A 14,400-nucleotide genomic window follows, 5' to 3' on the forward strand; every position below is an offset into this window, starting at 1 on the left:
CCTCTACGTTGATCATCAATTTAGCAGCATCAATAACAATAAAACATCAAGAGCATTCACACATTAACACAAGATGTAACCCGAGGAAAGCTTATAGCTGAAAACCCCACACTACCTGTATATTAATGATTGAGAACATGTAACGTTACAAAGTACAATGCTTATCACAAGCAATCCAGTACCAGCTCCACCTGTTACACACAATACAACTCAGATCTGATCTCCAAATCTATTCCACTGCTTGCTTCCCTCCACTGCTCAATACCTGCTCAAGAATGAATGAGAATGGTTTAACCAAACTCGTATTTACCTCCAAAGAATCACTCACACTGGGAAAGACGTGAGCAGAGGCTATAATATTGGGCATTTACTGGGCAATACTCATTGGCATACTCAATCCCTTGATTGTGAAGATCCTCATGCACAACTATAGTCACAACTGATAGCAATCTGATCCTCTAACACCTGTCCCTGCTGAACTGAACATGCACTGACATGCAACTGAGTTAACTGATATATTCTATAGTTGCATTATGAGTTAATAATTAGTTTAACAACTCATCATTAGTCTATTTTCAGTTAGACTAATTACAACTAGTTTAACCAAGTCAAACTGAACACAACTCTATCAACTCCACAATCAACTCCCCCAAACTCAACTGATTGAGTTCTAACTGAAGTCATGCATGCAACAACTCAACTGACCCACAAAGAAAGCGTACTTCCTTCTGACAGCTGCATGTGCCACATCTGTAGCTCAAACTGAAGTGCTCCAAGAGAATAAGATCAAGTTTATAGTCCAAATATTATTATGAGACAATAATATTTGACTTTTCTATTTTTGACAGCCAGTCTAAAAATAGACTTTGATCACTCCTGCTGTGATCACTCTTGATGTGATCACTCCTGCTATGATCATCCCTGTTGTGGTCACTCCTGCTGTGATCATCCCCGCTGTGATAAAAGATAGAACTTGCGCCATAATTTGCCTGCAGGCCCACTTAGTGAAGGTGACTCTTTTCACTAAGCTCCATCATCTTGTTTCAATCTCAACACTCCCTCTCGACAAGATATGGATTATCAGCAACCCCTATCCTGCTTCGGTGGCATTCGAATTTGCTCCTGGTAAGAGCCTTCGTCAGAATATCAGCATCCTGATGCTCTGTTGGAATGTATGAAAGCAACATGATTCTCCGCTGCAGACAATCTCTGATATGATGGTACCTGATGTCCTTGCTGCCATATACTCGGCCTCTTGGTCTCCTTGCCCATTCTGCATCCTCCTGTCTGTACCAAGATCCATATCCCGATGTGCCTCTCAAATAACGCAATACATGCTTGCCCGCCTTCCAAAATAGCTTGGTAGGCTTAACCATAGCTTGTGAAAGTTGGTTAACTGCATTGCATATATCGGGTCGTGTATTGACCAAATACATCAACGACCCCACCAACTGTCGATAAACAGTGGCATCCACTTCTTCTCCCGAAGTGGCATACTCCTTCCTCCAACCTCCAGGGAGAGGAGTATCAACAGGCTCGCAGCCATGCATGTTGAACTTCTCCAGTATCTCCCGAGCATACTTTCCCTGAGAAACAAACAGTCCACCACTGCGCTACCATATTTCCAATCCTAGGAAATAGTGAAGGAGGCCCAAGTCCTTCATGTCAAACTCCTTAGCAAGATCATCCTTGCATGAAAGTATCAACAACTCATCACCCGTTAGAATCAAATCATCAACATACAGTACAATGATAAGCAACTTACCCTCCACCACAATCTGATATAGGTTAGGATCCACCTCGCTCTTGGAGAATCCAAGTCCTGTGAAATAGTTGTCTATCCATGTGTACCAAGCACGTGGTGCTTGCTTCAACCCATACAACGCTCTCTTGAGCCTGCACAAATGCGACTCGCTGCTGAAGACCTCAAAGCCTTTGGGCTGCTCAATGTACACCTCCTCCTCAATGACTCCGTTGAGGAACGCAGTCTTCACATCCATCTGATGAATGTGCCATCCAATCTGCGCTGAGAGAGCAAGAATCGTCCATATGGAAGAATACCTTGCGACAGGTGCAAAGGTCTCCTCATAATCGATCCCCTCTATCTATGAAAAGTCTCGGGCAACAAATCTTGCCTTGTACTTCTCCACACTCCCGTCAGCTGCCTGCTTAACTTTGTAGATCCATCTCGAACCCACCACTAATTTCCCTTCCGGTCTAGGAACAATCTCCCATGCACTGTTTCTAACAATAGAATCATACTCTTCCACCATGGCGTCTACCCATGCGGGACCCTCCACAGCTTCCTCGAAAGAGGATGGCTTAGTCACAACACACTTGCTCATAAGAGCCATGTATCCAATGTACCGATCAGGTGACTGTCTCTGCCTACGTTGGGCTGTAGGTGGTCCTACAACTTTCTCTGCATCTTGAGCCAGTCGCTCAGCTTCTGTCAAGCGCTTTGGCCCTCTGATGGTTGGCGCTGCATGAGTGGTCTCTTCCACTCCATGAACCTCGTCCTGTGGCTGATCCACGTCCTTAAGCTCATCCTTAGGAACTAATAGCTCCTCATCTGCATGCAAGTGTAGCTCCCTCTCAAGCAAACACTTCATGGCTTTCTCCTCCTGAAATTTTATATCTCGTCGCACAACAGTTTTACCATTGTCTGAAAAATACACACGATAGTTGTGGGGCGTATCAGTGTACCCCACAAATATCCCAACCTATGCGGATGGCTCCAACTTCTTCCTGGCATCCTTCGTCACATGCATGTAAATGTTAGCACCAAAAATCCTCAAATGAGAAAGATCAGGCTTCTTACCAGAATAAGCCTCCTCGGGTGTACTCATGCCAAGTATCCTATGAGGACAACGGTTCTACACATAAACTGTTGTATTGCATGCTTCTGCCCATAAGTGAAAGGGTAGGCCCTGATCATGCAACATTTCCCATGCAGCACCCACAATCATTATGTTCTTCCGCTCAGCTACCCCATTCTGTTGTGGGTTATGGGGAGCTATGAGCTCTCTTCGAATCCCTTCTACCTTGCAGAAATCCTTGAACTTGTCTGAGATGTATTCACCACCATTATCGCTCCTAAGAGCCTTCACCTTGTTCCCCGACTCCTTCTCGACCAGTGCTTTGAATTCACAGAACTTTGAATATGTCTCACTCTTCTTCTGCATGAAGAAGATCCAACACTTACGAGAGAAATCATCAACAAAAATCACATAATACCTGTGTTTTGATGTCGAAGCAACTGAGAAAGGTCCACACACGTCTGTGTGAATTCTCTCAAGGATTGTCGTGGCTCGACTATCCTTCTCGTGAAAGGTGGCTTTCACAAACTTCCCCAAAGTACACCCCTTGCACTGATCTGACTGCGCAAGAGTGCCTTTAGGAAGCCCTGTAGTGATCTGCTGCAGTATCTTCAAGGCTCCATGGTGAAGGTGACCCAATCCCCTGTGCCACAACTCGCCATCATCCCAGCTCACCAATCCTTCTGCCTTTCCTGCCATTGTTGCGCATCCATCTACATGCAACTGATAAAGGTTCCTCACTCAAACCCCTATCTTCTGGGTCTCACCCGTTGTCTTGCTGCGCAGGAAGGCTTTTCCCTTGCTGAAAACAACATCATACCCCTTGTCTTCTAACATCGCCACAGAGATAAGATTCTTCTTCAATCCTAGAACATGCATGACTTCCTTCAATATGAAGGGTTTACCAGACTCCCTCTCAAAGGAAATGGTACCAATACTGGTCGCACTGTATCTACCATCATCGCCCATCTTGATGTGCACTCCAAGATCTTTGTCCTCCAGATCAGAAAACAAATCTCTATCTCCCGTCATGTGAAAAGACACACCACTGTCCAAGAACCACACCGATCCCATCACACTTGAAACCAAGCATGCGATCAATGAAAAATCAAGCTCAAACTGTGAGGCTAGAGCCTCTCCTGCTGCAGATCCAGTAGCCTGCTTGTTCTTCTTCTTCCGCGGACAATTAGTGGCATAGTGTCTGTGCTGGTGACAGTGAAAACACTTCACTTTGGACATGTCCTGCTTCTTGCCTTTCGCACTAGCCTGAGAAGATTTCTTGCTCTTCCCTTTCTTTGCTTTGGCAGCCAAAGCGCAATTTTCTTCATCAGCTCCCTTTGACGAAGATCCGTCCCTGGTACTCCGCCTGATCTCCTCCTGCACAAGATTTGACCACGGTCTTTCCCATCCTAGCAATTTCTCCTGACCATTGACAGAGTCCTGATAGGAATGCCAACTCTTCGGAAGACCAAGGAGAGCCAAGCTCACCAAGTTCTCATCATCGATAGTAACCCCCACACTTCCTAGCTCATCTCGACACTGAGTGAACTTCGTGAGATACTTGGGCATACTGTCACCCTTCTCGCATTTGATGTTTCTGAGTTTATCTTTGAGCGCCATCTTCCTCTGATCGCTCTTGCTTTGGAATAGATCTGTTAAAGCCTTCCACATCAGATATGGAGAAGTCTTTCCATGCAGGTTGGACACAATGTGATCCTTCATGCCCTCCAACAGAATCCTTCGACATTTTGCGGTCTTCTTTTACCAAGAATTAGCTTGAGTAGCATCAGTAGGCTTTGGGACATCCGTCTCTATGACCTTCTTCAGCCCATTATCATCCAATACTGCCTCCATCCTGTCCTTCCATGCAATATAGTTTGTGCTGCACTCAAGAGCATACTCCAATCGCAATCCGTTGAAAGACATTGCTGCGTTGCCACCAAGAAAACACTGTTGCAAATTCGAATTCCACCAGCTCCAAACTCAACCGCCTCGGATCTAAGATTCGTGAGAACACAATATTTCTCGTATAGAGATTGACTGTATGGGCATTCACCAGATATCTCACCTTCCAAAGGAAGGATGAATCCAAAGGATACCTGGGCCGATTACAAACATTGCCTGAAGAAATAGAATGTAAACACTTCCTGAATAGTAGATCTGATGATCAACAACTCTGATACGATGTAGAAATTTTGAATAATTTAACACATATTCAATGGAGATTATCCTGATCATGTACTATTGCAGAATACATACACAATACATAAGCTCCTCTACGTTGATCATCAATTTAGCAGCATCAATAACAATAAAACATCAAGAGCATTCACACATTAACACAGGATGTAACCCGGGGAAAGCTTACAGCTGAAAACCCCACACTATCTGTATATTAATGATTGAGAACATGTAACATTACAAAGTACAATGCTTATCACAAGCAATCCAGTACCAGCTCCACCTGTTACACACAATACAGCTCAGATCTGATCTCCAAATCTATTCCACTGCTTGCCTGCCTCCACTGCTCAATACCTGCTCAAGAATGAACGAGAATGGTTTAACCAAACACGTATTTACCTCCAAAGAATCACTCACACTGGGAAAGACGTGAGAAGAGGCTATAATACTGGGCATTTACTAGGCAATACTCATTGGCATACTCAATCCCTTGATTGTGCAAATCCTCATGCACAACTATAGTCACAACTGATAGCAATCTGATCCTCTAACACCTATCCCTGCTGAACTGAACATGCACTGACATGCAACTGAGTTAACTGATGTATTCTATAATTGCATTATGAGTTAATAATTAGTTTAACAACTCATCATTAGTCTATTTGCAGTTAGACTAATTACAACTAGTTTAACCAAGTCAAACTGAACACAACTCCATCAACTCCACAATCGGCTCCACCAAACTCAACTGATTGAGTTCTAACTGAAGTCATGCATGCAAAAGCTCAACTGACCCACAAAGAAAGCGTACTTCCTTCTGACAGCTGCCTGTGCCACATCTATAGCTCAAACTGAAGTGCTCCAAGAGAATAAGGTCAAGTTTATAGTTCAAATATTATTATGAGACAATAATATTTGACATTTCTATTTTTGACAGCCAGTCTAAAAAATGGACTTTGATCACTCCTACTGTGATCATCCCTGCTATGATCAAAAATAGAACTTGCGCCATAATTTGCCTACGGGCCCACTTAGTGAAGGCGACCCTTTTCACTAAGCTCCATCATCTTGTTGCAATCTCAACACTTTCCACCCTTAAAATAACGATAGATAAAGACGTTTTGGGCTCCCATACCAAGGATATTGACCCACTTACAATAGAAATTTTCAAAGACACTTTAGTACAACTATTGGTTATACATATTCTTAGAAAATTTTGGAAGTGTTTAACCATACCGTAGAAGAAGATGAGCCTTGAAATACTATCACTTAGTATGCCTTCTCCTATCATTGCTTTGGAACAGACTATGCCTTAGAGATTAGGGTCTCAAATCGATCTTTGAAAGGAGGTCAAATAAGCCTAGATATACCCCATGTAATATGTCCTTTTATTGTCTCATCAAGATTCTCTTTAGGTGCCTTCAAACAAGCCCTAAATGACCTCTGCAATTCAACCTATAAATTCATCAAAACCTACCCTCAAAAAAGAAATTCTTTCTGTGACATCCATAGAGAAATTCAACCTAGACTTTTGCTCGAGTATTTCCTTAGTCAAGGGCCAAACTTTTCCTCAGAAAAAGGTCGAAAGTTTCCAAAAAACTAGGAATTATGCCTCGGACTCGGATCTCTACCTTATATTGCTTCAGATTTAGATCTGTTAAGGAACTCAGATCTCTACCTCGTATTTGAATCTATCTAAGAACTTGGATCTTCCTTAGAAAGTGAAAGAAAGGTATGTCCAACACTTATAAAAACTACCTCAATAGAAATCTCAGTCTCCTACTTCAGATAAGAAAAACACTTGTTTTATTAGCCTTGATCATTATGCTTCGTATTATGATATTTCTTCTTCTTTAGGCCTCTGACTGCTCTAGAGACATATCTACACAGATCCATTGAAATTGTGTTTTTGAGGCTCCACCGCTGGATAATTTATATTGATTGTAGATAACCCTATTTTGGGGTCAACTCGAACTAAAAAAGATTATCTATATTCTTAAAAGGCACATCTATTTTTGGAGCCAACCTAAACCTGTTTAGGGAATACATTGATATTAATCATTTTGAGCTTGAAAAAGAGGAGGATTGTCTTGTCTATAATGGAGGTCATCTTCTCAATTTTAATGGGTCGTAATGATTAGTGTTTGGATGATATTGAAATCATTTGTGTCATGCAATTTATGTGGGGTCAAACCCATTCAAATTGGCGTAGATTATGAGCAAGATTCAAACTTGAATATCTCTCCAACCAAAATGACCCACAAAGCATACCACCTATCAGACAAAATGGCGTGGCAAGGACTACCAATATAGAGTGGTCTTACACCCAAATTCACTAAATGTTTCATGCATATCATCAAACAAATGAATCATATCAATGGCCCATTCTGCCTTTGACATCAATGACAATTTCTTCCAACAATATCCAATATATGCAGGATCATGCTTTGATTTGTAAATTTATTGGATTAGACCCTCTGAAAAGTCTTTGATTGGGTGGATCCAAAATAGATAGAACCCCCATGGTCGAATATAATTTGAGTTAGGAGACAACGGTTTTATATAGTCATTTTCTCCAGCCTGGAAGACATTGGAAGTTTTTGAAAGAGGGCCATATTTTTTTCAATAATGCAGGGCTCTTCATGCGATTTTGGAAGGTGAATTACAATCCAGAGAAGGAGAATTTCCTTGCAGCCTTGGTGTTGATGCATCTCTTTTCTCTTCCTAAGGAATATTGGGAGGAGGAAATAATTGAAGGTATCGGGAATGCAATTAGTAAATTTGTCAAAGTATCAGAGGATACCAAGAGAGGGAGGTACACTTCATATGCACATATGTGTTTACATGTATATTTCCTAGCCTCTTGTAGTCTCCTTTTATATTCGTTATCATGACAACGTTTGGAAGAAAACTCTAGATTTTGAACAAATCCCCTTTAGATGTAGACATCTTTCATGAATACATGCATCTTATTGGGGATTGGGTGATGAATACCTAGGAATCATTTGAAGAAAATCATTCTGAGAAGGAGCCAATTGATTCGGGAAAAGTCCCCCAAAGAAGAACAAAATTTAAGACCCCAGGGTACCTCAAAGCCTGATGGAATACCTAGTTAAGAAAATAGGTTCGAGTCTATCTCCTCTCTGTAGGAGGCTCCATAGCAAGTCAACATTCAATCAAGCATGAAATTAATAGAAGGTAAATGTTATAACTCTATAAAGGTTGTTTAAAAGCTTCTTGGAGACAAAAGACCATTACCACGGGAAATGATTAGCTCTCTTTCAAAAGAAGCTAAAGAAGATCACTCGATTAAAAAACATGTTTAAGTCTTTCTCCTCTCTGCAAGAGGCTCAACAACAAGTCAACATCCAATCAAGCATGCAATATCCAGAAGGTAAATCCTATAACCCTGCAAGGCTGTGTAAAAGTATCTTGAAGAGAAAAATCTATTACCACAAGAAATAATTAGCTCTCCTTCGGAAGAAATTGGAGCAAAACCCCTACCAGAAGATATGGATTTAGATGACATGGAAAATATTTGAAGGACATGCCAACCCATGAGATTAGGATTCTATATAGGTTCTATCTTTGAAGTAAGCAATTGGGCTTGAGTTCCTCATAATTTGGTCTTGGGGTTCAAACAATGAATTTCAAGGTAGTCTCCAAACAAGACAAAGAAGCCAAAAAACAAGGCTGCAAGAGCAATAAGACATTGATCTAAGAAGACGGTGAACAATTAGTTAACTTGAAAAAAGTCATGCAAATTTCTTGAATGAAATCTTGAATCCTCAAAAAGCGTTTTATGTTTTATGTAATCATTTTCTAAATATTTATTATTAGTAATATCAAGTACTTTCTGAATTTTAATTTTTTGTTAGAAATTCAAACTATGTATCTTTTTCTGATTAATGAAAAGATCCATTACCCAAAAAAAAATCACTAAAACGATATTTTTTATTTTGAAAAAAACCTTCGCAATAAATTATTGAAAAGTTTGTATTCGTCGATGGACACAGATAAACTATCACCGTTGATACCTATGCTTATATGTATGTGGGAATTGTGAGAATTAAACATAAACCAAAAAAATTTCAAAATTTTAGTGAAACGAGCAGATGCGTGGGGATGATACCGAAAGTCCAAAAACATCCGTGGCGTAAGCAAATTTCAGTTCATTGTTGCAATAATATATATTAGATGATGTGAGGTTTGACGGTAAGTCACTTGGGCGAAGCCCGTCAGACTGAAGTTCAAATCTCATTGAGTACATTGACTTGCTGTGGTGGAAGCTAAAGGGTAGGATTCCCCAATCCCGTCTTGGCGGCACGTGAGTCTACTCTTGCTAAAATAATAAAATCTTAGTATACCCAACTTGCAGGTGGTTGGCTACATTTTTAGTGTTATAAAAGCAGCGACGAAGATTGATCCTGGGTCTCCCATAGATATTACTAACAATTACCGATTCACCATATAATTAATATATATATATATATATATATATATATATGAATTTTGTTATCCCAATAATATATAAAAATTGAATTTGATTAGAGAATTTCATTCTCGCAATAATATATAATAGTGGAATTTTGATTATGGATGGCAATGGATGTTTTGGACTTTGTAGCATGTCACGCTTATAATTATATCACGTCACACTTCGAGTGGAGCCTTTTCAAAAAACAGTGACGTTTAATACTTTATGCCGCAGTATCTATAGTTACAGTACCTACGTTGTGGAGATAGTGGCGCGTTGATTTTGGCCGTTACATAATTTATTTTTTTATTATTTGTTTCTTTGAGATATTACAGTGAATTGAAATTAATTTATTAATTTATCGTTTTTTTACTATTACAATATTATTGTAGAGGTGGGGTGGCTTATTAAGTATGTTTTGGAATTGAACTCATTAATATTATATATATATAAATATATATATTAAAAATATATTGTATAGGTGAAGTGATTTAATATTTTAATTTTATCAGAAAAAGTTAAATATAATTTTTTGAATTAAACTCACTAGTATTATATATATATTCAAAAATATATGTGGAGTATCTATTTTTTAACTTTATTCCAAAATATTAAACATATTAGAATTAAATGCACATGATTAAAAGAACAATTATTAATTATGTAATGTCGTCAATTTTCTATGAATATTAATAGCCATATAAAAAGAAACTATAACATTGATGCCACTATTGTTTTAGTACTAGTTGTTTGACATTTCTTATATTTTATCATTTTTTTTGTTTGAATAGTTTGAAGTTTATTGTATTTTATGTATTTATATTATTTATTTATAAGATTTCATGGAGTTTCTGGAAATAACATTTCTTTAAACATTAAATTTTCAAAAATTATATTTCATTAAAAATGAGTACCTAACGTTTAAGTGTTCTTATATCTTTCCATTTTACAATGCTCATGGTATGTTTTTCAAAACTTTAAATAAACTTTACATTTTTTATGATCATTATTATGTGCATTCACATGCAACACAACAATACACATTTGAACCACTTGTAACTCAATCCTCGCCCAACATATCTTAATATTATCACTACCTCTTTTCACAAGTTTCTTGTTTTACCCTTAATACCACTGTCAACCATTGTCGTATCTTAGTATCTCCTTTCATTCTTATTTTTATATGCTTAGGCTTAATAGCACATGCTTTCTACTACTTTAACTTTGATATAGGCTGGTACTCCCATTGCTCTATAGGTAAATTAAATTCAAGATCTTTTTTAAATTAAACAATATACATTTTTAAAGTTGATTGCAACCAATTTTTTCTACTAAAAATATTTATAATTGTGCCAAATCATTTCATAGAATATATTCCTTCGATCCTTGTATATTTTGTTCCTCAATGGGCCTTTTGAATAAAGTTAGCAAATTCAATCCATGATGGAACCAAGGTATGGAACCAAGAAAAATTGCTCCTCCAAAATCTCCTTCCAATCAAAATATTTTTTAAAAGTAAGCTACAAAAACCCACCTAATATAACCTAATTTACATTTCTTTGCTTCCCATCTAATCTAGTTTCTATTGCTTTCTACCTAATCTGGAGTTTCAAGATCTTAATTAATCTTTCCTTCTATTAGAGGCCTCTTCAAGTGGGAAAAGAAATCCCACTATTAGCATTCTACTCCACTCCAATCCTAGTTTGTGAATCCCATAGCAATCAATTCATCCAACTGCTGATTTGAGGCACAAAGTTCATGGGGATAGAATAAAAGGGTGATTGCAAAATAAGAGTAGAAGTAGTTATGTACACCATTACACATGAGCAAAGTCATTCCTTGTGAATTCTTACACACCCATACTACAAAGAAAATATAAGTAAACTTCAATTCTAATGGATAATTTTATATGTCCATGTGTTGTTGCTTTTATGTTTTTATTATCTCTCTTTTGATAACAATTTATCATATGTCAAAATTTTTACAAGAAAGAATATAAAAACCCTCTTTAAATCATGTATCATCCTTTCACAAAAGGTTAGATCTTCAAAAGACAAATCTAATCCTATGCTAAGAGTAGGAGTATCTCAAATCCTTTACTCCTATGGAAAAACATATATAAGCTAGAAATGAAGATCTTTCGAGGCTCATATTAAAGAGAATATTGTTGAAAATGAAGATAATCATATATTTAAATCAGCCATCGTGGAGCATTCTCAAAATCCAAACACCTCATTAGTCTTTATGACTTCAAAACTATTTCTTCTTCTTCCTTTTACCCTCATTGACTCATTAGAGAAACCCTTGAAATTGAGAAACAAACCAAAATAATGTAATCAATCTGACAACTATAAATTAAATTAATCCTGGAAACTTGCAATTCAACATCTCTCTAAATTAACCCTACTACTAGCACCTCTCATGAGCCTTCCTCTTTTATACTTTTCTTTTTAATTTCATGAGCCCTTTAGTCTTGGTTTAATCCCCCTTTTTACACAATTTTTTTTCTTCTTTTTAGTAATCATAACTTTACTCCTAGCACTTGTGGCAATCATAAACCTTGGCTTACTACATTCTATTATTCACGGTAATTAGAATTATATAGTATACAAAAATAATAATTTATTTACCCCATTTTTTAATTTTTATTTTCAGCTGCTCCTTTAATTCACTCATCATCTAATCTTTTATCCCCTAGCTACCCGTTTAATTCACTCATCATCTAATCTTTTATCCCCTCTCTATTGTAATCCCTAGATTACTCTATTTACCTCCCTCTAGTTTTTTTCCCTTTTCTCTTTGGTTATTATTTTCACTATGAATTTAAAAACAAATAAATTAATTAATTGATATTTTTGTCATTTGAAGTGAACTCTACGATTCAAGCCAATCTTGTTAAATATTTACATTATGTGTCTTCTATTATTTTTTTAAATGACTTTTATACATAATTGGTCTTCTTCAATCATCTTATACTTTATAATTCTTTACATTATTATTTTTTTACCTTATCGTTTTTATTAATTTTAATCAAAAGCATATCCTGGTTCATGATCATCATTCCCTTATAAAAATGGTTGTTCTCAATGCCTCCCATTCTTATAGATAATAGTTTGAACCAATTTCAGTGAAGAATGTGATAATAGGTATTGGTTTTTATATTAATTTTAGTTTAATTGGTTTTGAATATAACTGGATTTATTTATTATAATTATATATGTAAACTTTACTATTATTATTATTAATCTTTTTATTTTAAGTGATTTTTTTTTTAATATTTCAAACAAATAGGTATAAAAGTTGTTTCCCAATTTATCACTTTCTTAAAGGATATATTTAACCTTATCTCTTCATTTGTTATGAATGGATACCAATCAGAATTTTATTTAAATATTGGTCCTACACTCTATCATAACCATTTAATCTTTATTTGTCCCTAATTATAGGTGGAGTATTCACTCAAAATGTCAAACATTTCATAAACTCTACACAATTTATATCTAGAAGAATTACATCAACAACATGATTACCGACTATAAAAACATGTACATTCAGAATTTGTCACCTACTCAATTCAATATTTGTTAGTTGCACATTCAATGCATTATATATGCTCTCCACAATGTTAGGATTAACTTTGCCTTGGGAATTATAGTCTACAACTAGTGATTTTGGGCACATAGTTTTGTGGCCTATGGTATTATGTCAATTGTATTTGGAGCAAAAGAAACCTATAAATAAGATTATTAATCTCCATTGTAATGTTCCAAGGGTTGAGCAAGGGCTCCCCAACTAATTTATTTTTATAAATTATATATATATATATATATATATATATATATATATATATATATATATATATATATATATATATATTAAATTAATTACATCTGCCACAAATACAAAAACTAATAAAAAATAAAAAATAAAAATAAAAATTTAATAAGGAGGACTGTCTCGGCCAAAGCCAAACCTGAGTGAAGTAGCCGAGCCTACTGAAGTGCAAGACCCTCTTGGGATTCTTATATATAGCCCTTTCCCCTCTCCTCTCTTCATTCAAGTCGCTCATATTCTCCATATGTGAGGGGAAGAAAATAGAGATTTCATCTTATTGCTATTGTTTTGAGGTGTCTCGTTTCTGTGAAAAAACAAGAATGGCGCAGGGAGGAGGCATTGCGAGGGTAGTTAACAATAATAGGGTGGTGGGTGGTATTATCATCATCTGTGTTCTTCAATGTGTGCATCTTGTTGAAGGGGCTACCTACGTCGTTGGGGGTAGCTAGGGCTGGAATTTGCAAAGCCAGTCATGGGCTCTTGGCAAAAAAATTCAAGGCCGGTGACATTATATATAGAATAATGCTGCGCTATAATCCGCGGTTTGCCCTCCATGACTATCTATATAAAATGTGTAGATCTCGATTTAGCAGAATCGGAGCACATTCTATGTCATGTATTGCGAATTCTGATTGTTTCCTCCATGACTCTCTATATAAAATGTGTATATCTCGATTTAGGAGAATCAGAGCACATTCTGTGTCATGTATTGTGAATTCTGATCGTTTAGTGATAATGATATATATCGTTTGACAGATCTTGTTGGGTTCAAATCGGTTAATGTTTTTGTGTGACTTCTGACGACGGACTGCATCATATTAAAAAATATTTGGGTACAAATTGAATTCCATTGTCCCCACACCATTCACCAAGTTGATAATAGCCATTGAAGATTGGGACCATTCACATGATAAAAAATTGAAGCACTCACACATTCTGTCGGACCTGACTTAATAAGGTGGATAGATTCCCTATCCTATTTTATTTAGATAAAAAGAAATAAAAAGAAGCACGATGTTTCCCTATTTTATTTATTTTTGACATAGTCACTTACTAAGATAAAACATAAAGGGTAACACTAATTTT

The 14,400-nt window shown here is 36.8% G+C and overlaps 1 protein-coding gene across 1 annotated transcript in view; it reads left to right on the plus strand.

Moving 5' to 3' along the window:
• LOC149239069 (basic blue protein-like) overlaps positions 1–13,935 on the plus strand; it is a 40,865-nt gene extending 26,930 nt beyond the window's left edge. The window contains exon 3 of the mRNA XM_089367059.1: positions 13,833–13,935. The gene's annotated coding sequence lies outside the window, so the exon portion shown is untranslated. The remainder of the gene's footprint in view (positions 1–13,832) is intronic.
• Positions 13,936–14,400: the final 465 nt, after the last annotated feature.

Source organism: Pinus tabuliformis, chromosome 8, assembly GCF_031772625.1.
Source record: "Pinus tabuliformis cultivar Carrire ecotype Pingquan chromosome 8, CPIR1, whole genome shotgun sequence".
Taxonomy (NCBI): Eukaryota; Viridiplantae; Streptophyta; class Pinopsida; order Pinales; family Pinaceae; genus Pinus; species Pinus tabuliformis.